This window comes from Ostrinia nubilalis, chromosome 5 (genome assembly GCF_963855985.1).
Source record: "Ostrinia nubilalis chromosome 5, ilOstNubi1.1, whole genome shotgun sequence".
Lineage (NCBI taxonomy): Eukaryota > Metazoa > Arthropoda > Insecta > Lepidoptera > Crambidae > Ostrinia > Ostrinia nubilalis.
Genome location: NC_087092.1, coordinates 18,391,864 through 18,417,015, shown reverse-complemented (window position 1 = coordinate 18,417,015; position 25,152 = coordinate 18,391,864). Strand labels below are relative to the sequence as shown.

General features: G+C 37.3%; 1 long non-coding RNA gene across 2 annotated transcripts in view; it reads left to right on the top strand.

Annotated features, from left to right (window-relative positions):
* LOC135072315 (uncharacterized) overlaps nucleotides 1-25,152 on the top strand; it is a 74,205-nt gene that overhangs the window by 28,277 nt on the left and 20,776 nt on the right. For both annotated transcript variants that reach the window (XR_010257407.1, XR_010257408.1), the window contains one exon: nucleotides 449-519. This is a non-coding gene — a long non-coding RNA (uncharacterized LOC135072315). The remainder of the gene's footprint in view (nucleotides 1-448; nucleotides 520-25,152) is intronic.

The window sequence follows — 25,152 nt, the reverse complement described above, 5'->3', positions numbered from 1 at the left end:
CGTGGATACATTATTCACCTTGCGCCCAATGTGCCATGAAACATATTTTTGACTAAGGTGTTGGTTGAGTTTGTGTAGTTAGGGCTTGTAGAGTTAGAAATTGGGCTCTAAATAATATGTTATTTTATTATTATTATTTCATAATTCATGCGGTTTGTTTCCTTAATAAAGAAAAATATAATAAAATTAAAAAATATGGTTGTCTTGGCAACATTTTACATGAAAATATTTTTGGTCAAAAATCCTCGTCCTAAGTGATGTCCGTTTTGCGTTACAAAAATTTGAATATCTTTTTACAAGTTTCAATTAATTTATCTAATAAAAGTAGGTACTACTATTTTTAAATGTTCTAGCTAGATGACTTGATTAATTTACCTGTACATATTTTATAGATGCTGTTGCATTAGACAACGAGCTGATATTATGAGATGATGTATTTTGTTGACAGTTAACAGCGGAGTTGCCAAGCACTCAAGCACTTCAGGGGATCAAACATTATATCTCGCAGCTCAATAAAAGGTATGTGTATTCTATGTATTAGTAATTATTCACAATTGGAACTGATACCCTTGTCCGTCGAATAATTAGTTTATACTTTATTCGTCAACAGTAGGTAGGTAGACTAGCTAACCCGGCGAACTTTGTACCGACTATGTTCATCAGAACGTAAGATTCTAATGGTGAAAGATTTTTCAAATCGGTCCAGTAGTTTCGAGGCTTATTGAATAATAATAAAAACAAACGATCAAATCTTTATAATATTAGTGTCATGAGCGAGAGCTCACATACTCGTATTATGCAATAAAATGGTCTCAATGACTTGAAATGTCACATTTTTGTTATCTATAAAAATGATTCAGTGAAACCTGCAACATAACTCTACATACCAACGTCATTGAAGTGTAAATAGTAATACAAGTATAGATTGTAGGTTTCTGTATGTTTCATAAATTCTGCTTGTCTTATTGTAATATGAGAATGTTGATGTTAAGACGGTTATTGAAGAAAATTAGGTCATATAGACGGCATAAAGTGATTAACGTGTGAACATCAAATAATAATGTAATTAGCTGAAATGGATTTTATACTCTTTATTATATTAATAGCAACCCGCCCCTGCTTCGCTCAAGTATTATACTTAAAAACCTTCCTCTTGAATCACTCTATCTATTAAAAAAAAAAATCCGTTGCGTAGTTTTAAAGATCTAGGTAAGCATACATAGGGACAGGAGGAAAACGACTTTGTTTTATATATTATGTAGTGATAAGACTAGTGTGGACTAGTTTGCTTACCACCGGCCAGCATGAGTAGCACCAACTAGGCTAACGCCATAACCTTCGCTGGATGTGGGCTTTTTGTTTGCAAGCGCACCATCTCCGGCCGCGGCCGCTGCGGTGCCGTTACTCGCACCTGACGCGTCGCGAGCTATTTCCAGCCGCTGGTCTAGTGCTCATACCGGTTTGGACTCGAAGGTCCTGATCGCTCGCGGCCACGAGTTTTAACTTATTGGCAGGCATTGGCAGGTGGGTCTCTACGCCGAGAGATCATTCAGTTTATTAACAATAATGTAGTAGGTATAGACCGATGACAAAAAAAATATAAACACTTTATATGTTTTCACTTGTAAGGATGGCAAAAAATACAATTTCGATATTATTTTTTCGAAGAGTTCAGAAAACTCCTGTGAAAGTGGTAAATATTTTTATGGCGGAGAGTTTTCACGACAAAATGTTTCCCTACACATTTTTAAGAAATTCGAACTAGAGGGACCCTCAATAATTCTGAGAAAGAAACCGGACCTAAGCGTGTTTTACCTCTTTACTTAGCTAATTAAATTGTATCAATTCATATTCCGAGTCACTTCATGCTGTTTTATTCATCAATTTAGGTAAAGGTTTTTCCGGAGCTACGAACAATATTTATGATTTGTTTTGTTATTGTAGGAAGATATTCGTGCGATATAGCGCTGTTCATGCATTTATTAACTTTCACATCATATTAGTAGGGTTATCGTAAAGTACCATACGAGATACTGTCGCTGTTGCCGAGGACTCGCCTCTTGACCAGCGATCGTCGATGGAATTAATAAGAAGATAGAAGATAATATTATCTTTAATTTAGACGACATAAAATATCCCATTTACCAAAATCATTTATTTCAAAAAATCGTCACATACCATGTACTACAATCATGTCGGTGTTTTCTATTTTTAATTTTATTGTGTTGAGCATTAAATTGATTGAATAAATAACCGACCGAGCTGTGCTACAGAATAGACAAAGTGGTCTCAATTTAGTAAAAATAAGAGCGATAAGTCTGCAGGCGACGCGGGCGCAGGAATGTGCCATATCTCGCGCCGACTCCCGTATTCAATTCGCACAGAAGCGATCAGATTAATCTCAAACGGACGGCGCCGGCGGCCATCTACAATGTCCGAGCGTCCATGGGGAAGCGAGGCGAACGCACTCCTTAGCTAGGATATTAAATGAACCAAAGACACCATTATGTGGTGAAATAGTTTTTGAGTTATGAGGGGGTCAAAAGTAGCTCCAAATGGTTCGTGTAATATTACACACTGTGCTGCTCGCCAGTTCTGTTACTTGAACTTAGATGTCGCATAACAACTGTTCATATAGGCAACGTAGTCCAATTTTATTCTCTTGATTAGCTTGCCCGGGCAACGAATTAATGTGTGACATTAGCGGAGTCAATACCTGATTTATTTAAACACTAGCTGCCTAGACAGACTTCGTTGTGTCAAAAGTTCATAGAACATTTTTGTGGTAAATAGTTATTTTTGCTATGATATATTATCTTATACTGGAAGTTAAGACTCCAGTTTATGCCTAATAGCGTGGCTTGTACCGCTGGCAGGTGACTCGGCAGTACACAGGCGCGTCACGATCTCTGAAAAGCGTAAGTACTAGCTCGATATAGGTATAAATGTTACCTGTAAATTATATTATGTATAACTTAGGTAAATATTACCGATTATTTTATTATCTTCTATATCTATAAAAGCGGTCACTTATTGACTGACTCACTGATCACGAAATCTCAGAAACCACAAGTGCTAGGTCTCAAATTTTGCATGGGGTTCCTTTTAGAATGTAGGTGCTTACTAATACGGGATTTTGCAAAATTCAACTCCTAAGGGGGTAAAACGGGATCCACGCGTTATCACGCGTACGAAGTCGCAGGCGGTCGCTAGTACTACATACATTATATGCGATGAAATAAAACAAAGAACATTTAATTAAATTTATGAAGGATAGCAATTGATTGCACATACAACAAAATGTCCAAATACATTTTATATAACTAAAGCCTGCACCGTTATCCACGCATAATAATTAAATAGAACAGCTACTTAGTTCGCACACGTTTTAGAATGTAATAAGTAAGCTCTACAATTTCGCTCATATTTAACTCAAGGATAAAGAGAAAGGAGATGGCAGGAATGGGTGTATTGATTTAAGAAAGCAATCAAGCCAACAGAGCGAACTTTATCAAATACATGGGTTCCAAATAATTGGAAGTAATAACTGTCGATGACATTTCATCGGAGGTATTAATCGATTTCGTTTTCATGCTGCTCAGACGTCGCTCCGTAAAAGGCGCGCAACATGTTTAAAGTTTAAACGCGGCCTTAATGTCAGGTATTATTCATGCCAGCCACCTGCAAATTAATCTGTGAATGAAATCAGTCGTTCATTCTTTTACTTCGCGGTCATGTAACTCGCTATAAATGGCAAGTTGTGGCTCTGTCAGGCTTCGTTTCAAAAAATATAACACAGGGCTTATTCTCGTCTAATCTCATTATGATGCACTTTTAGTAATTTGCGCTGATGTTTCTTACAATCTAAGTTTTTAAGCTACATTGGTATACTCCTATAAAATCTTTCCGGAGGATAACATATACATTTACTTGTTCATTAATTTTTGCACTTGGCGAACACATTTTCGAATTTAAAGTGGAACAAGCGGCTGCAGGGGACCACTTCCATTGAAGCAATCTTCCATTTAGGGAATCGGTAGTCAATGCGAAAAATCGCTCAACGGTTGGAATGTGCAGGTGTCAAAATGTCCATATGGACCGGCTGTTAGTGTGGCAAAAAGTATAAACGTCAAAATGTCCCAGTGTCAAAATGTACATTATCACCATGGTTACAATGGTTTAGTGACAAATGGTACACATCACAAAATACAAGTACAACAAAAGGTGTGATAGATAAAATGATCAACTGATATATCGTGCTTATGACTAAATTAATAAATGTAAAACAATACTCTTGTAGTCCAGTCAATGAAGAGTTAAATACAGTGTGTCTGGAATATAACATTTTATCCCTACATTTAAAAAATTGCAGGTAGTAATTATTTTGTTTAGGTTTCTGAGTCCAGGTGGATTCATTTATTTAGCAACTAGCTTTCCGCCCGCGGCTTCGCCCGCGTGGAATTTTGTCTGTCACAGAAAAACTTTATCGCGCGCGTCCCTGTTTCAAAAACCGGAATAAAAAAATCCTATATCCTTTCCCGGGACTCAAACTATCTCTATGCCAAATTTCATCAAAATCGGTTCAGTGGTTTAGGCGTGAAAGAGAGACAGACAGACAGACAGAGTTACTTTTGCATTTATAATATTAGTATAGATATCTACCGATTTTATTCGTGATTTATTGTGTATTACATTACTAAGAATATTCACGTTTATTCTATATCCAGATACTTATAAAATTCTTAGAGATTTCTAAATAAAATATTCTCGATTAAAAAAATATCGATTAGGTTTAAAAGGAGCGTCTCATTATAACATACAGATCTGTCTAAATAACCTTCTTACGCTGAATGGACTATTAGGAGGTGGACATGTCAAGCATGCATTGACTGGACTATTGTTTTAATATGGAAAATGATTAGGTACACCACTTTAATACAAATAACTTTATTAAATAACCAAAACAAGTTTTTGTTACACCGTCAAAAATTATGTGATAAATAAATAATTGAAAAATATGAAATAGAGAACAAAGAGCTTAATAATATTTTTTTTGAACAATAGGTAACTATTTTTTTTTGTTTTAGTTTATGTGCCAATTATTCCAATCTAATTATTATAGTTATTGAAACTTTGCTTCAACTTTATAATACACTTCAAAAAATTTATAATAGTCAGCTCTCTGTTCTCCAATTGTTGTAACATTTTTTTATATTTTCTATCGAATAAAATATTACATTTCCTTCTCTTTACATTTTTGAAAAGCAAATCTTTTGCTTTTGATTCTTGGTAAATAGCTTCCTTTCTTAATAAATGAACAAATAGGAATAAGCTTGGCTTGGCCCGCATCCTTTTATTTAGCCGACTATGCCACCCCTCCAACGCGTTGTTAGTTCGATGTCTTTCACCTGCACAGCTGATTTCTGTCAGAAGTGATTTTGACAACCATTGTTTACAAAAATATTTTTCAAATTTTTCAATTGTAGTGGATCTAGGCACACTAGCCATAATTTCAGTCCAGCCTTGTAGTATAAGATCAGCCGGTAACAAAGGTAAATAGGACGCTAACTGTGGTAATTTGCGGCCATCTTTAGTCGCTTTTAGTTTAAGTACCTCGACTTTTTTCCATATAGCCCTGTTATAATGAAAAAAACATCCACTTGCTTCGCTTTCAGGGAAAACTTCTTTAAAAGTATTTATTGCAGCCTTCTCAAAATCAGTTTTATATTTTCTTATAGACATGCCTAACTCATTTTTGAGGTAATTGAAGAGACGTAAATATGTATTTGTGGTTTTATCGGGTAGCAACGCATATAACAATGGTATGACATTGGTTTGCTCTTCTGTGCTATTTACATCCATATGTATACTGAAAACCTGCTTAAATGGTTGAGGAGTTGCCTTAAATGTTCCATCACCAAAAAAGATTTTGTCGTCATTTTTATTTTTTAATATTTTTGTCGCGTAATTGGTACCGAATAATAAAATTTTATCATCAGTTCCATCCTCCCAAATTAAAAATTGGTCTCTTAATATTGTTGGTATTTCGACGTCTTTTAGTGTCTTAAAAGACGTTGATTTCACCTCCAAAAACTCCTTTCTTGCTCGGTACAATGATCTTTTTTTATTTTCAAATAATGGAATCGTACAATCATCAGAGTCTTCAGCTGTGTCCATATCCTGACAGTAAACATCTTCAAATATTTTTTGTACGGATTCATACTTCTCGCAAACCTTTTTTCTGCAGTCTTGATAGGCTAGGTGATTTTTATTTTTTGATGGGGATGGCTCGCAAGTATGTACAGTTTTTCGGATAATTTTTGTTCGACTGGCATCTAGGGTAACGGAAGAACCGCACGATAAACGATTTATGCATTTCCATAGAGTGGATCCACTTGGATTATGCACGCTCAAAGTAAATCTATGTACACCAAGTAACAGTGTATCCCTACCTTTTTGAGTTTTACTAAATATTATTTTTTCGCTTTCTTCCTGCATTGTAATTGAATAATTCCGAGACAGTATCGAAGTGACATTGTTTTACGTTATCAGTCATAATACGAATTACTTTTTAATTTTAAAGTGGCCAATACCAATTGACAGAGATAGGCTACAATGCTTTGAAAAGAGTATTTTACGTATATTGGTAGCAATCCCGTCAATAATAATTATTCAGTATATAATAAACCTAATTTAGTCATAGTATGGAATATTTTTTACGTATAGGACATAGGACACACACAGCAAGGAAGGATAACGTATTGACTTGAATATAAAACTAAATCCTGTAAGCTGGACATTTTGACACATGCACGTGGTGTCGCTTATACCCGTCGACTCTTCAACATTTTTACCTTGATGCATTTAAACATGTGTTCATGTTAGCTATTATACAATAAAACGCTTTTTCGAATAAACCCGAAGACATTTCAACTTCAGATCATTTTAACCATTGCTCATTTCGACGTTCATACTTTTTGCCACACTAACAGCCGGTCCCTATGGACATTTTGACACCTGCACATTCCAACCGTTGAGCGATTTTTCGCATTGACTACCGACTCCCTAAATGCAATCTTCGATCACTGTCTGTTTTGGGATCGTTCAATTAAGGTCCCGTTACTCCTGCTGCCTGATTAACACTGACAAGTGACACGCAAAAACAACGGTTTCAGAACTCGGGCCTAAATTTTGTGTTGGATGGTAGAGTTTGGCGAGTAGCAGTTTTTAAAGCCTACTTTGAATACTAAAAATGAGTGTTAAAATTTTCAATAAGTATTAACTGAAATTGAAAACCATAAACAAATACGAATCCGCTCATGTTTTTCGTGAAAAACGACTACGGAATTCTAATCACTGGTGTAGTTTGAAATAAAAAAACTATTAGTTGCTTGTATTGTATTAGCAACTGCGACACAGTCCTTGACTAATGCAGTTGCTAACGCAACAATGTTTGTGCATGTAAGTGTTTTTGTTGCCAATAAAGATTTATTATTATTATTATTGTAAAAATATTCCATGCCTTGCATTAAATCTAGAGCACCCGAAAGACTGCTCACCTAAAATGTATTTATTTAAAATACTTATTGAAATCATTTCATGCATTATGGTCTATACCTACCATTGCATTCTTCAATTAGGTATTTTTTCGCACATAACAAAATTCATCACATAAATTAATTAAATATCCAGCAAGCAGCCAAAAAAACCCCGGATAAAATATTCTGCTCTGTCATCTGGAAATAAGTTAAGGTTACGATAGTCTTCCAACCAGGAGCACATCCGTCAGGCGTAATACTGCTGAGCCGTATTTGGCGACCCCTGGCGAGGACCGCATCGGGGTCAGTCGTCCGGCCCGGAGTCCGGACGGGTTCTCGCAAGCGGGGCGGGTAACTGTACCCCCATCTCGGCTCGCGGGCACAGAATGCACAGCGAGCCTCGTGTAGAAGGCAGCCCTTACCTACCTACATTTACGTGCTGGTACTTAGCAGATTTTACATGCTGCTATTTGCCGTGAAAAGTAGCAACTCCAGTTCATTGAGCTCGTTCTGTTGCAAAAGCTTACGAAATGCAGTTAAAGCTTTTTTGAAGGAAACTCGCCCGAACAATGACCTTTATCTGCTAGTTATGTCACTCAAGAGGCACAAGACTACAATTTTAATTATTAAAATCCGCTGATATTTGTTATTAAACATCAAATCATTAAATTGCTATTAATACTATGTAACTTTTGTTTTGTCGTTGTTATTATTTATTATTTGCGTGTCACATGATTATTAATAGGCTTCTAGCACTGAGCCTGTACTTCTAGCATCTGCAATGTCTGTGTTTGTTGGTCCCCACCGCGCACGGTGGTCCCGATTTAATATTTCTGAGTATTTCATGCGAAGATACTTGTCACTTATCTCTGCGTACTTTTGAGTTATCGAGGGTTGAAAAATCGATTTTTTTATATTAAATATTTCCACGAAAAATTGCCAGAATTACAATATGGTGTATAAGGGACACTTTTGATGACACATAACAACGACTCGCACTCGCGCGCGCTCGTATGCATCAACTTTTACTAAAATAAAATAAAAATTAAGGTAAATACTTAATACAAATTTGTATGTATAGGTCCGCTGGCCGTCAAAAAGTAGCTTATACGAGAGGGTGCCCAATTTACAATATGTCCATCATTGATAACTCACACAAATATCATCTCTCTCTGAAGGATAACAAGTTTTTTTTGTTTCCAGAAGCTTTTGATAGGATGGAAGCTCATAAATACTCTCTGAAGTGAGAATGAATCTCAAATTGCGATGTTGCCATTTTGACAAATTACATGTAACTAGCGCTAACGTTTATCTTCAGATAGACACAGTTCTAAGTTAAAAGATTGTCTACTATTTTACACTGTTTTTCGTTTTGGAACAGTTCTTTGATTATAGGTAGTCGCTAATTTCGTTTTGTTAGACTCTTTCGGTTTAGCACATAAAGCGTAAACTAATTCCTCCTCAGAATGATCTAAAAGTGTTAGAGAGCGCCTCTTCTTCTGCAGAAGAAGAATTTTGCATAAATCTTCAAAAGGTTTTTTATTTATACCAGAAGTCGATGGTTGCACATCTACTTCCGCAGTCTCATCAACTGGAGCGTCTTCCTCGGTGTTAACGTTGTCTATGCGTTGTGTTAACTTGGTAAAAAAACATTTTAAATCTATATTTTTACATTTCGGCCAGACCATTTCAGACTAAAATGACGAACGTATTGGCATTGAATTGTCTTCCGAAGATTTGAGTAATTATCAAATCATTAAGTCGTAATTTTACAAGAAATATATCAAAGAAGATATGGTCTGCTTCCAGCACATTTTTGCACCAGAATTCGCATTGGCTAGAAGACTCTGAAATTGTCTGGCCGAATTGTAAAAATATAGATTTAAACAATGTTTTTTACCGAGTTAACACAACGCATAGACAACGTTAATACTGAGGAAGACGCTCCAGTTGATGAGACTCCGGAAGTAGATGTGCAACCATCGACTTTTAGTATAAATAAAAAACCTTTTGAAGATTTATGCAAAATTCTTCTTCTGCAGAAGAAGAGGCGCTCTCTAACACTTTTAGATCATTCTGAGGAGGAATTAGTTTACGCTTTATGTGCTAAACTGAAAGAGTCTAACAAAACGAAATTAGCGACTACCTATAATCAAAGAACTGCAACTGTTCCAAAACGAAGAACAGTGTGAAATAGTAGACAATCTTTTAACTTAAAACTGTGTCTACCTGAAGATAAACGTTAGCGCTAGTTACATCATGTAATTTGTCAAAATGGCAATATCGCAATTTGAGATTCATTCTCGCTTCAGAGAGTATTTATGAGCTTCCATCCTATCAAGAGCTTCTGGAAACAAAAAAAACTTGTTATCCTTCAGAGAGAGACGATATTTGTGTGAGTTATCAATGATGGACATATTGAAAATTGGGCAACCTCTCGTATAAGCTACTTTTTGACGGCCAGCGGACCTATACATACAACGTTGTATTAAGTATTTCCCTTAATTTTTTTTTAATTTTTGTAAAAGTTGATGCAAACGAGCGCGCGCGAGTGCGAGTCGTTGTTATGTGTGATCAAAAGTGTCCCTTATTCACCATATTGTAATTCTGGAAATTTTTCGTGGAAATATTTAATATAAAAAAATCGATTTTTCAACCCTCGATAACTCAAAAGTACGCAGAGATAAGTGACAAGCACCTTCGCATGAAATACTCAGAATCACTTGTTTTATAACATGTGTGATCGGCATCTTGACATCGTTTAAGAATTTCGAAAAATTGACAGAAACGTAATTTCTTCCATACAAAAAATATGTATATATTTTTTTTTACTACGAAATAGACGTCGTAGGATTGTAATATTTTTTTGCCTTATTAGTTATCATAGCAGTAACCATCAAAAAAATTTTCGTGCCTCTAGCATCAATGTCCATGTTTTATTAAATCGGGACCACTGTGCCGCGGGGCGTCCGGTCGCTGCGAGCGCCCGCGTTTGGCGCGTTTTAAAGTTGACAGCATCTGACCAGCGCCGACAGGTTCCGCCATCTCGTGGCGCCATCTCCTGCCCGAACTGTAAGGCAATCGAATACAATATACAGTGTGAGTCACGTTAAAGTGTACATATGAAAATAGATGAAACTAGACCTATTTTTATCGACAAAAAAGAGGTCAAAAATTTTTTGAGATTTTTTTAAAATTTTTTATAGAATTTTTTTTCTTCCAATTACTTATTGTAAAGAAAACGTAATAACTTTTAAACTAAGCGGTATATCCTGATAAAATAAAAACAGTAATAATGCTAAATAACAGGCAATACTAAAACAATACATAAAATACACAAAAAATGCCAACAAATAATAAAAAATTATACTTTAAAAAAAAAATCTGCTTAAAAATTCGTATTTTTTTGGTTATTTGATAAATTTCTCCAAAAAATGCCCCTATAACAAATGGTTTTTATTACTTTTTATTATTCTCTATCGTATTACTTTTGTAAAACTAAAAATCGCATGTCTCTATCCCTATCACAACATTTGCTATGATCGTTTGAACAAAGGCCTGCCACCACATTTTTCTCCGCTACAGGTAGAGACAATTTTAATTTTAACTAAAATGCTTATTTTACTTCGAAATCTTTTGTTTTTATTTGAAATCTAACTTGTCTTTATCAAAATTACAAATCTAGAGTCACTTTCAGTTTCGTTGTTAACGAAGCGTTGAATGGCGCGCCCGTAGATGCTTAGTTCAAACGATCATTGCAAACGTTGTGATAGGGATAGAGACATGCGATTTTTCGTTTTACAAAAGTAATACGATAGAGAATAATAAAAAGTAATAAAAACCACATGTTATAGGGGCATTTTTTGGAGAAATTTATCAAATAACCAAAAAAATACGAATTTTTAAGCAGATTTTTTTCAAAAAGTATCATTTTTTATTATTTGTTGGCATTTTCTGGGTATTTCATGTATTTTTTTAGTATCGCCTGTGATTTAGCATTATTACTGTTTTTCTTTTATCAGGATATACCGCTTAGTTTAAAAGTTATTACGTTTTCTTTACAACAAGTAATTGGAAGAAAAAAAATTCTTTATAAATTAAAAAAAAAGTCTCAAAAATTTTTTGACCTCTTTTTTATCGATAAAAATAGGTCTAGTTTCATATATTTTCATATGTACACTTTAACGTGACTCACACTGTATATTAATGTACATTAATATTTAATATATTTACATTAAAATTAAAGTATTAAAGTTTCAAATTGTTTTCAACTGAAAAAAGTTTTGTAAGTAGGTGAAAATTTGATATTGAGTTGATCTGAAATATGTTACATAACATATTGCTGTAGATATGCTTATGACGACAAAATCCCATAATACCTTCATGTTATCCCGAGAATATAAATATTACAATTCCCGAAGAATCTGATAGAAATGTTCAATCGCAATGAACCTGAATTCACACGAGCGGAACCGCGACCTGAAGCCACGTGAGTGAAGAAACTAAAGATACTCAATCCTTAAAAAATTACTTGCAGTGTGGCACACATTACTTATGTGGAATTAGTATGTGCGCATTAAAAACAAATATTTTAGTACCTGCTCATCTAAAAAAGGTTTAAGACGGTTTTTGATTCATAAGACGGGTTCATGTGTTCATTCATAATGTGTATTTCGTTACCAACAACAATTAATAGAATTTCAGGTGGACTCTTTCTTGTAAGTGCAATGGCACTTGTGCCAGAAGGAGTCGCTCTCTCTTAACAAATTAAGGAAAGGAAAAAAAGGAAATTCCCTTAACAAAAGTTGTAACTAGTAACTACACAATACTTTTGAGGGAGATACTCAATATTTGGGTGTTACGAACTATTTGACTGTACTGCTGTTGAGGTATTGAACTATGTAGAGTAATGATGCATCTGTGTTACTATGGAGTTAGACGGTTTTCAAAAAGGCGATTAATAGATTCAGGCTGGTTCGCGCTGAGTGCTGCAGCCAGCCGTTGCGGCGAGTGGAACGGCTAGGGTTGCCAAGTCCAAAGCACAAAAACCGGACTCGGTGCTTAATTTGGCCGGACATTTTACCCTAAAAGCCGGACATTCATGAGCGTAAATTATTAATTTGCGGTAAATAATTTCAGTGGTAGCAAATTTTTTTTAGGGTCTTTGGTGCCCACTAATAGTACGTGATGCCCTAAGCAATTGCTTAATTTGCTTATAAAAATATCTGCTTATCTTCAAAAGTTGACCTTCACTGGTTGGGATTTTATTGGCGGTCAAGTTGTATCCTGGTTACACAGGAGATGCAGTGGTGGGAAAGGGGTGGGAATAGTCTCGTTATCTTCAAAAGTTAGCACATGAGGCCCTGCCCTGCCGCCACATAAAAAGCCTAACAAAAGCCGGGTAGGCTGGCCAAGAGAATATTTGGCCGCACATGACCGGCTAAAGCCGTGACACCTGTCAACCCTAGGAACGGCTCGTTGCTCGCGGCACAGTTACCCAGTTCGGCCGCGACCATCGCTACGCCCGCGCAGCCCCGGCCGCCTTAGGACGACTACTCACGTGTGTTTGGGACACTAATGAATTCCAGTGCTAATACTGTTATTAGGGCTGGTAAACCGCTCCTTATATCCAGCAGTACTTCTGTAGTTTGATGTAGAAAGTATAGGGTATGGAACACGTTGTCAATAATCCTCTTTCTGGCGCTGTAGGGTAAATTTTAAGATCATTATTTCAGCTCGATAAGTATTCGTTAGTCTTTTCCCACTCAAATTAGCTCGGAATGTGAGTTATAGCCTGACCAGGAACATAAAAACCCTGGCATAGAGGCGCGTCAATTGCATTTGATAGTGCAACACTGAGTACAGTCGTACCTGTGTTAAATTAATAGACTAACTTTATGTGTCAGGATTCAGGATTACGGGCTAATTTGATATTTTCATAAATTAACGAAAAAATATTATTATAAGTAACCTGGTTTAAATAAATTAAATGAAACCATCAATCAGCTAGTTGGATTTATTTTATTATTCATCAATAATCAAATTCAGAACTTGAATATTCAACTGCAATGTCTGCTCATGAACGCTTCAAACTCGGTACTTCTTTCCCAATTCCATAAAATTCAACACTTAGAAAGTGACAAAAAACTTTAAAATAGGTAGTTGAAACAAACTACAGCTAATTTTCATAGTGGACTGTACTATACGATAAACATGTCAGTCAATTTGACAACCTTTGTCGGAAACATTATTCAATGAAAATATTGTCCGAACCCTTAGTATTTCTCTTCGACAAATACTTTAACACATTGTGAACCACTTTTCTTTCACGACTATAAAAAGATTTTAACAATTTAATTCACAAAATCAATTGCGCACATTTAAAATAAAGTTTGTTTACACTTTGACAGCAATAGACTGACATGCAAGGTGACATGTCAATGAAGTTTTCAGTTACTGTTGCCATTAAAAGAAATTAGTACCATTAGTTTTCCGCAACATGGCGAGGGTTTTTATGTTCCTGGTCAGGCTATAATAAGCTTATTTTTCATAGAAAAGTATACCTTCATTTTGGCGTTTTGAAAGTTGTCTCAAAAGTCACATAAAAAATCTCGTATCTGCGTCTCTACTTATTTGAGGTCTAAGGTGAAAAAAAAAACTGTTTTTTTGCGATTAACTTGGTTTATATTGCTCCAATTTTGCTAACATTGTATAGCATTTTACCTAGACTACTAAGGCTGGGTTGCACCATCTTACTTTAACTTTGACAAACGTCAAAAATCTGTCAAATTCCATACAAAAACCACCGGTTATCGTCAAAGTTACTGTCAAAATTAGGTGGTACAAGTGCCTAATTTTTTCTATAGAAGTTTTAACTACAGGTTTTTGACAACGCAGGTACAAACAAAGCAGATATTTGACTGTAATTACACCTGACGTTAAGAGAGTTGCAGTCTAGGGTGGTAACCTGCCCTGTAAGTGCTTATTATCGTCACAAGCCAAAAATGTCCCTAAATTGCCATGAATAAAGATCAGAGGTGGAATTGTGTGAAGCAATCGTTATCATTTGACAGTTCATAAAACGTACGATTATTCTGTCAAAAGCTTTGTATAACTGACTTTATCGTACGTTATGAACTGTCAAATGATTACGATTGCTTTACACAATTCCACCTCAGATCTGAAATGATAAAATATGCAACTATAATGTTTGTCTGTAGTGAAACCTTCCGGGTAAAAGTAGTAAATTCTTGCAATAAAGCTTTATGTTTGTAGGTAAGCAGGTTTTTAACATCAAATAAATTTGTAACGACGTAAAAAACCTTATTGCCGTGACGTGTTGACCCAGTTCAATGAAAGTGGTAATGTGCAAAAAGGTGCACATACATTATTTTTGCACAATTTCTTATTAATATTACTCATTACGCAAAACTGTTATCTGCAATAAAATAAATACAAAATAAATATGAAGTAGCCAGCACACGGTTTGTAAAATGCAGTACACCTACATAGCGATGTATCGTTGATGTAGGTAATTGCCCAGTGTAAAAAAGTTGTTCTGTTTTTAGTTTGGCTAGTAAATAATTCTTCGTAATAAGCATACATTAAAAAAATCATACTTTCATATACTATAGGTAAGCTACTGCGCTAAAAAAATCTCTACGCGGACTCTCGTGTGGTCTCTCCCTTACGCCGCTAATAAGCACTCGTGGCTCGAAACGCCTTATTAATGCACGAAACTTTCAGAATTAAAAAGGTGAAATAATTTTGGAACATTATGTATAATTGTTTACCGGTTTTTGCCAGCGTTTAGCGTTGGAACTACCGTTGCGGTGTGTATAAATAAATATAAAATATGGATTAGCTGGACTTTTGTCACAACTTAGATTTTTTATACTTTTATTTAGTGTGGCCATTTGTATTAATTGGGTTTGCATACGCTTATTAAGAAGTTAATGAAGTTGTTGCCTAAAACGTAATGTTTATCCCTTTCGCACCTGAATGAAACGATCGTGAGTTTCTTCTTTGAAAAATTATAAGTTCGCGCCAAATTCGTTTCTCCGCGCCAAACCGACCTCACTTGATCGCGCGCTTATCGATCTAACAAAAAAAAAACAGTTTTGGCGGCTAAATGAATCATTAGCCGAGAGCGCACCGGAAAAATGGCTGCGTTTCTTGACCCCGCCACTGGACGTCGTAAGTAATATTTATTTTATTGCAATTTTCGTAGGAATTCATTGATATTTTGATTGTATTACATCATTAAGTGTATGTTGCATCTGAATAACTATAAATTTCTTCTATATTCTTAGCAATTACCCATTAAATTTATGAAAAAAAAACCCAGCTCACTATCGTGATATCTGGGTTGCAATTGTACCAACGCATGATCGTGACTTTTAAGGTTTTTTTTTACATTTGCCATTGAACAACGACCTCGTTTTGGGCTTCCTCGACGAGGGTGACTGTTCCGAGTTGGACTTAGTCGACAACGACCAAGAGTTTATCCCTCCGCAGCCGGAAAATGATGAAAAACCTGAAGTTGAGCTATCTTCTCCGCCTCACCCATCTGTGGCAGCTGGGCAATTGAATATCTAAGAGGAAGTCTACGTCTGATAGTATGGATGGTAGAAAAGCAGACCCATCTTGTTCTAAAAAGTCAAAGCAGACACCTTGTTCAATAGAAACTTTCATAATAATATCCTAGGATCGCAATGTACTGGCGGTATTTCACTCTTGCCCATCGTCTGCAACTTTACAAGGCGCAGGTTCGGCCTCATATGCAATACTGTTCTCATCTTTAGGCAGGTGCGCCCCAGTACCAGCTTCTCCCTCTGGACCCCATTGAACGGAGAGCAGCTTGAATCGTTGACTGCCAGGACATTTCGGATTTGCTTGACCCCTTGGCGCTGCGTAGAGATATATCCTCATTGTGCATCTTCTATCGCATGTATCACGGGGAGTGCTCCGAAGAATTGTCCGGACTTATTCCTGCCGCCACTTTTCGCCACCGATCTACCCGACAGCACTTCCATCCACTTAGATGGTTGGCAGTCCACAACAGTACGTTTCTCTAGAAACTTCCTGCCCTGTACAACCAAACTGTGGAATGGACTGTCGTCTGCGGTGTTTCCAGACGGATACGACCTGCAAAATTTCAAGAAGAGAGCGTATCTTCACCTTAAAGGCCGGCAACGCACCTGTAACGCAAGGACAGTACTGGGGGCACCGCAATCGACATAGTTAAGTTGTACAGCCAGAAAGGCCTTTTAGTTAATTTCTTCGTTTTTGTGTTAAATTTTTGTTTCCTAAGAAACATGAGTTTATCTCGCAAATGAACATGAAAATGATCTCATATAAAATTATGTGAATTTCGTTTAGTTTCTAATTTGAGATGCGACTCTTAACGCTAAAAATTAAATAGTTTCTAATTTGTCCGTTGAAAGAACATTTACATTCCAATGAAAACAAAATACTGTAATGTTGTACCTAAGCTATAATGTTAGCAATTATTAAATAAGTATTTTCTAATAACCAGATGTATTTTATTTCATTATAAATATTTTTCTGATAAGCGGACATTATCATTGCATAAAAATCTCATCAAAACTTATAAATGCACGATCGTGAGTTGGTAGAAGTCAGCCCCAGAGCTCACTATCGTGATATCGACTTTCCAAAGTCCTGTTATACGCTGGATTTTTTTTACTATTTTTTACATTAATGTTACCACTTCTTTGCCAAAATAATATAGTTTTAATTGCAAAACAAAGGAACGAAAATCTCAGGTGCGAAAGGGTTATAGAAGAGCAGTGCGTGCGAACGTTTCCCCTTCCGCCAATACGCACACATCATCCGCGTGTCAGGGCCGGCCAACTCCTGGCGGGCATTAATTAGGCCTGACAAATGGACAGAACTTGCCAAAAAATTTATAAGCAGTTTGATAAAGGTAATGGGCGTAGTGGAGCGCAGGAGTGGCCGCGGGGCGGGGGCGGGGGCGCGGAGGGTGTCATTTCACTAATTAACTCGTTGGGCGCGCCGCCACTCCATTACGGACTGTTTATTGTGACAATTATTCCGGCCGCGCCCGGCCGCGTCACACGCGCCCCTGCGGCCTGCGCCCTGCGCCCTGCCCGGCCACTATTCAATACGATGCCATCGATGTGACGCGGGATTTGACCTTACAAATGCACTTCAGAATTTTGATCATTCAGCTTTCTCACAGATACATAAAATATAAAGGACCTATCACAATTCAGATAGTCGAACATAATCGTTAATGTAGTTCTTACGAAGGTTCATTTTTAACCGACTTCAGAAAAGGAGGAGGTTTTCAATTCAAGTGTATGTTTTCGTAGCATCAGTAAAATAATGCTCTACCTACAGTATTAACAAACTTCACTTGCTCTTTCTGATAATTCATCACAGAGGTCGCCACTGTCTCGAGAATTTTTCTGCCCCATCGGCCATCAACTCTGCATTGCAAGCTGATGGCCGAAGGACTGTTTTTAAAAATTCTGCGGGCTATGTCAGTCACTTTGGTTCTCCTGCGGATCTTCTTATTTCTTATTCGAACACGCAGGAAAACTCCGAGCATAGCACGCTGAATCCTAGTTTGGGGGACCATGAGCGTTCTTATGAGGCTCTTAGTAAACCATCACGTTTCAGATCCGTATATCTTAAGATACTGCGGTATTTCGGACGTGAAAATATCGCGAAGCTTCCGGAAAGCTGCCCAGCCGAGCTGGGTTCGACGATTGTGTGAAAAATGCTATGATGAGAACTGAGAAATCAAGAGACACAGTATATCTTGATGTGGGTTGTTTAACAAATCGGGAGTCTGTAGGTAGACTCTGATAAAATTGGATAGTAAATTGCATTGTCAAATGGACGCATAAATGTTCGTTTGCGTTCTTGGTTTTCGCCAAATAAAATTGTATTCTATGCTCAAAATTGATATAACAGTCAGTAAACATCCGGGAGGCTGCGAGTCAACAAAAGGTGGCAGCTCGCAGCAGCGCGCGGGTCGCCGCTACTTAGCGGCCCATTAGCACTCTTAGCGCCTTCCATGAGGCGGCTCGCTGCCTGTGCAGGCCCAAACGAGTGCGTGCTGAGGTGGCCTACACAGTTTATACATATTAATAGTCGATATTGTTCATGGAACATTGGAGAAACTGACGACGACTGTAATTTTTGACTTCATAAAACTTATCAAGCGGTTTCTACATGAATTTCGCAATGTGGATCTATTACTTACTTGCTAAGACCACAAAATTTCTTTACGAGATCGAATCAGAAATGAGGAGATCCGTAAACGAACTAAAGTCGCTGACATAGCCCGACGGATTAGCAACCTAAAGTGGTATGGGTAGGGCACATAGTACGCAGCCGATGGGGCAGCAAAGTTCTGGAGTGGAGGCCGCGTACCGGAAAACGCAGTGGGGGATGTCCACCCACAAGGTGGACCGACGACATCATAAAGGTAGCAGGAAGGCGCTGGACACAGGCCGCTACCAACCGGGGAGCATGGAAAGCTTTGGGGGAGGCCTATGTTCAGCAGTGGTCCTATGGCTGAGATGATGATGATGATGATAAGACCACAAAATACTGTGTTGCGACTGTTTTCGGTCTTGAATGTGACGTTTACATAACTAGATAGTTCTAAGTAGATACAAGAACATAAAATTTTCCATCATTGATCATCGACTTGCGCATCGACTCCTAGGGCAGTAGTTTCCAAATTAAATAATGTACCCTTGTCGTTGGTTATTCCCAAAAGTCCACGACTCATTGTTATTCTTTTCCCATCGGGTCCATGTTTCATATACTCGTACATACAGGGTGTTAGGTAAATGGGTATATGAGTCGACACTAGCCCATGTTAACATGGGCATATAAATGGTATGGCGAAGTCAGAAATTTGATATCATCATTTAATTTTTTTAAATTTTCATACAAAAGAAATTGTATAAAATCCGATTTGTATGAAAATGTAAATAATTAAAATGAAGATATCAATTTTCTGACTTCACCATACCATTTATATGCCCATGCTAACATGGGCTAGTGTCGGCTCATATATCCATTTACCTAACACCCTGTATAAATTCCCAATTGAATTGTGTCCACGAGACTTATTTAAAGGACGACGACAACAATACAAGAGCCGTTTTGTATGAAGTATTTAATCTCGAAATATTTTCATGGACCCGCTGGGAAAGAATAAATGCTATTATATTTTATATATCGTGGGTGGACCCATTGGGAATCTGATTATCAAAAGATGAACTAACATTTTTTGAAAACAATAGAGCTGTGGATATCGGAATAACCCTTGTCGTTAAACCTTGGTTACGATTATAATTACTTATTTAAGAATATTACGGTTGTTGTATTGCCTTCTTTCAAATAAGTGTTTAGTAATAAGTATCTGAATGGGCAGCATGTGTTAGGGCAGACGAGCGCCCCATACAAGTCATCCGCACATGTGCTCGCGCGCACTTGTCTAGTATTATTACATCGAGAATTGACACGAATACACCATCCGTGACCCGACCAAAGAGACAAGTACGGGATTTCATTCATAAAGTCATAGCCCTCGTGGAAGCTAAGTAGACACCCGTGTTTGCGTTTGAGTATCGCAATGATATAAAATATGTGCATATTATAGGTACTATACATTTTATATTGTAATAAACAACATAGAGTTTAAACAAATATGATTAAAAGAATTAAAGAGCTATTCACGATCGCCTGTGTTAAAGCAAAGCAGTCAGCTTAATAAATAAATAAATATATTATTTGCAATCATGGGGATATAAATGGTTCAATCAATAAATGTAAATGTGTCATTTAAAAAAATCATATTGCATTTTTGTTAGGCAATTTATATTCAGATAGCTACGACAACAGCCTGTTTACCAATTACAACGCTTCTGGAAAGAGCTGTCTATCTAAATGTGACCTCAGGTTTATCTCCGTAGTCCAAATTAACGACCGTCCGTATCGCTTGGTGCTACGAGTGCGCGTGACAAACAGATACATGTTCCTAATAATTATACATAATAGCAATAATAATTATTAAGCTACCCTCAATATAATCTGTCGCGCTTTGTATTAATAACCATGCCAATGGCAATAATTTTCGTATTTCAAATCACAGGCTTATAAGAGAGATTTAAAATTGTAAGAAGACCTCGCTACAGGTACCTGCTTACAGTCTTTTCACTAAGCGAGTAATTCTAATTGATTGAGACAAATACATAGTGTAAACATGCAGTTCGCAATGCGTCGCCCATACTTCGGTTTGCTTGTTGGCGCTTCTGTTATAGTGTAACTGCGCCATATGATTCATGTAAGTAATCAGTAGGCAAACGTTACAAACAAACGAAAAGTTTTAACGAACTAGGGTGACAAAAGGACGCTTGATCGATCTTGACAAGTGAGGACTCGCGGCAAATAACAACGTTATTTTATTTTGTGAAACAGCTCAGGTCTAATTGCACGACATACTCGACCCATTTCGGCCGTTAATGTGGCGCGCTTGTGTGTGCGTGCGAGTGATAAGAGGTCGCGCGATAACCCGGCGAAGAATTGAAACAACATGTTTGATATGCTAAATCGAACGGTAAATTTATCAAAATAGAGACGAGAATCAACCATCCGAGGAATAGGATATCACAGTTGTCAAGTGCATATCACGCGTGGGTAACGAGCCCTGCCCGCTCCTTGGCCGATGTATTTTTAACCCTTGCTGATAGCGAGTGCTCGATCCAGTGAGCGCGAACATTCGCGGGCCCCGTGCAAGCACCACGTGGTCACTTATGAAGTCTGCATTCTTTTAATATAAACGCAAGTTATTATCGGTTGCTATTAATATTGCTGAAGGAAATAACAACTTGTAGGTACTTTTGCTTGAAAATGATATTTCAATCGAAGATGATAAACCATTGCTGTTACCACAATATGTTATTCACAAATCAATATTTCTGAATTAGACCGTAATATCCCATAGAAAAGATCCTTTCTTTTTTCCTAAATCGAAGTTTCTGGGAAACTTTTCAAAATTTCTCAAAAATCGTATGAACCTTCTTCAGACAGTCAGCCTTCATAGGACATTTAATGTTATTTCTTAATTAATTTTTAATAGGCCATTCAAATTATACCCAAAAACAGCGTTTGCAAGAATTAATTTCCAGCAAGTTGAAAATAGTTTTAATACCTTCATTTGGTCCTAAACATATTGTGTAATCCTAGTTTGAAAACGAACCATTTTTTATAGAAAATTGACAATTTTTAGCCTTGCTTCTGTTCGGATCAGGATATTGACCAAACAGCTCGTTCTATGAGAAAAGTTATTTACTTTAATTAAAGTAACTTTAGACCAACCACAGCTCTGTGAGCCCTATAGGCACCAAGCTATGGCCTGTAGGCACCAAGCAATATTGATATTAAGTAAAGAAACGTGTTTCGCACCGACTCTAAAAATAAAACTATTTAAGACCTTGACCTTTCAGACAATAAGAGGATCATCAAAATCGGTTAACATCTCTCAGATACCGACGCATAAAATATAAAAATGCTCAGACTCTATGTCTGTGAATGCTGGTGTCCCCCAAGGCTGTGTGCTATCGCCTACGCTCTTCCTTCTGCATATCAATGATATGTTGCAAATTAGCGGCATTCATTGCTATGCGGACGACAGCACGGTTGATGCCGCTTATACCGGCCGCGCAAATATCTCTCGGGAGAACGTCATTGAGAGCCGTAACAAACTTGTGTCCGAAATTGACACCTCCTTGAAGGAGGTCTCAGACTGGGGTCGACGCAATTTGGTCCAATTTAACCCTACAAAGACACAAGTTTGCGCGTTCACCGCCAAAAAGATGCAGTTTCGAGAACACTCCCCTAACTGCCTCAGCCAATATCGGAATCCTTGGTGTCGACATATCGAGCGAAGTCCAGTTCCGTGGTCACTTAGAGGGTAAGGCTAAATTAGCCTCGAAGAAGCTTGGTGTGCTCAATAGATCGAGACGGTATTTCACTCCAGCCCATCGTCTGCAACTTTACAAGGCACAGGTTCGGCCTCATATGGAATACTGTTCTCATCTTTGGGCAGGTGCGCCCCAGTACCAGCTTCTCCCTCTGGATCGCATTGAACGGTGAGCAGCTCGAATCGTTGACTGCCAGGACATTTCGGATCGGGTTGACCCCTTGGCGCTGCGTAGAGATGTATCCTCATTTTGCATCTTCTATCGCATTTATCACGGGGAGTGCTCCGAAGAATTGTCTGGACTTATCCCTACCGCCACTTTTCGCCACCGATCTACCCGACAGCACTTCCATCCTCATCACTTAGATGGTTGGCAGTCCACAACAGTACGTTTCTCCAGAAACTTCCTGCCCCGTACAACCAAACTGGAATGGACTGTCGTCTGCGGTGTTTCCGGACAGATACGACCTGCAAGCTTTCAAGAAGAGAGCGTATCTTCACCTTAAAGGCCGGCAACGCACCTGTAACGCCCCTGGGTCTGCGGGTGTCTATGGGCGACGGTAATTACTTACCATCAGGTTTGCCTCCTGTCACATAAAAAAAAAGTAGGAATAATCAAAATTTTGACAGCTTATACCTATTTTTCATCATCATCATCATCTCAGCCATAGGACGTCCACTGCTGAACATAGTCCTCCCCCAATGCTTTCCATGTTGCCCGGTTGCTGGTAGCGGCCTATATTCAGGATTCTAAAAAAGATAACTTATCGTGTGTAAATAAGACTGCCTTTTTGATAAAATAGTGTCACATTTTATGTATTACCTTATTTATCAGCAAATTAAGAATTGTAATTTGAAAATACTACCGATCTATTTAGTATTTTTTTTCAAGAAATCACCTGAAAGGTTCTTTCCCTTTCGTTCAAAAAATATTTTCCGCATCTGAATCTGACGTCTTTGTGTAATCATCAGGGATATTTACATTAAAAAACCGAATTAGAAATTTGAAGTTAGTAAAATTGGACACTAATAAATGGGTCTTCTTTACCTATAAAATTTCCGTTTTATATGAAGAATTAATTAACAAAACATATTTTTTGTTGTGACTCGGCGTTATATTTACGAGTATATTGACGCTTTTATTTTTACTCTGTTTGTTTTCAAGTTAAGAAAATAACAGGTTATTAATGACTGACCAATAAAAATATAATTACCTATTAGAGGTTCAATCTTAAGAAAAATATCAGTCAATTGTTGTGCAACGATGTAGGTAAGTAACAATATGTAGAATGAAAGTCATAGGTATGATTCATCACGACGAAAACAAAATAATCTGTTGTTTTTATTATGTCTATTGATGCGTATTACAGTTCAAAGTTTACTTATCCATTGTAGTTAAAATTTGTTGTTTCGACAAATGCAAGTATAATTAACCAAATCCACTTAGGTATTCGAAATGCGAAACAAGCACCACGATCGTCTCAATAACTATTGTGATCGTAAATCATACGTGTTGATCTATTGTTGATAACAAAAATATCCAACCTAGCAAAAGATAGCCCGTCCCGTGCAGTACCTAAGTAAGTAGTAAAAGACGGTCCCTTACAGTAACACGTAACACGCGTTCGTAGAGCCAGGAGCCCGCGGGTCCCGCTGCGCTGCCGCGCTGGCGGCGTCCGCGCGTGTTCTACTAATGAATTATTAATTAGCGTTAGGCAAAAACGTGAAACGCTGCTCTTCCACGAAAGCGAACGCTTGGGGAAATACGATATTTAGACTATTGCCGATGAAGCTGTTTTGGGCTAAGGCTGAGTTTCACCATCAAATTCTAACTGTAACGAATAATCGGTGATTTTTGTATGAAGTTTGACAGATTTTTGACGTTTGTTATAGTTAAGATGGTGAAACCCAGCCTAACACTTTCAACTTTAAATGCGATAAGTAGGTACAATATGTATGATGTTCTCTACAAACCACCATCAACGACGATGCAAATCACTTGCTGCTTGTTAGTGGAAGTACAATCGTCTTCAAGGTTTATATGTTATACTGTTCTTAATTGTTATGATAATTTACATAATCTACATCCGTTTACATAATTTTCATTATTAATTAATTGTATACATTTTACATACATTTTATGTTAGGCGAGATTTTCACTGCAGTCAGTCTTAAGACTGTCATCCCTTTTAAGGGATGTGCACCCGTAGCCACATAGCTAGTGATTGCCTTGAGCCTTTGACTGTATTTGTGGTATTGTAGGTTCTAACACAGAATAATAATAAGTACTACGTACAGAAGTTTTACTTCGCGAAGGTATTTTAAAAAAATGTATGCTCAATGTCATTAACAATATGGTGTAATTTAGCTTGTCTCAAGAGTCAAGCAAGTTTGTCAGAAGTTTTGTTGACAAACGTCAGTGATCGGTACTGCGCCGAAGCTATAGGGCTGACTTCGGTAAAATGATGTGACGTGAGGTGCCAATCTGCAGAAAATGGCGGAGGAAATACATGATTTAGCATGAATTATCATGAATAATATTAACTACTTATTTACCTCTCAGTGTCTTGAGGCAACTTAAAAAAGTACATTCTGTGTTTTTATTATTATTTAGGCAGTTAA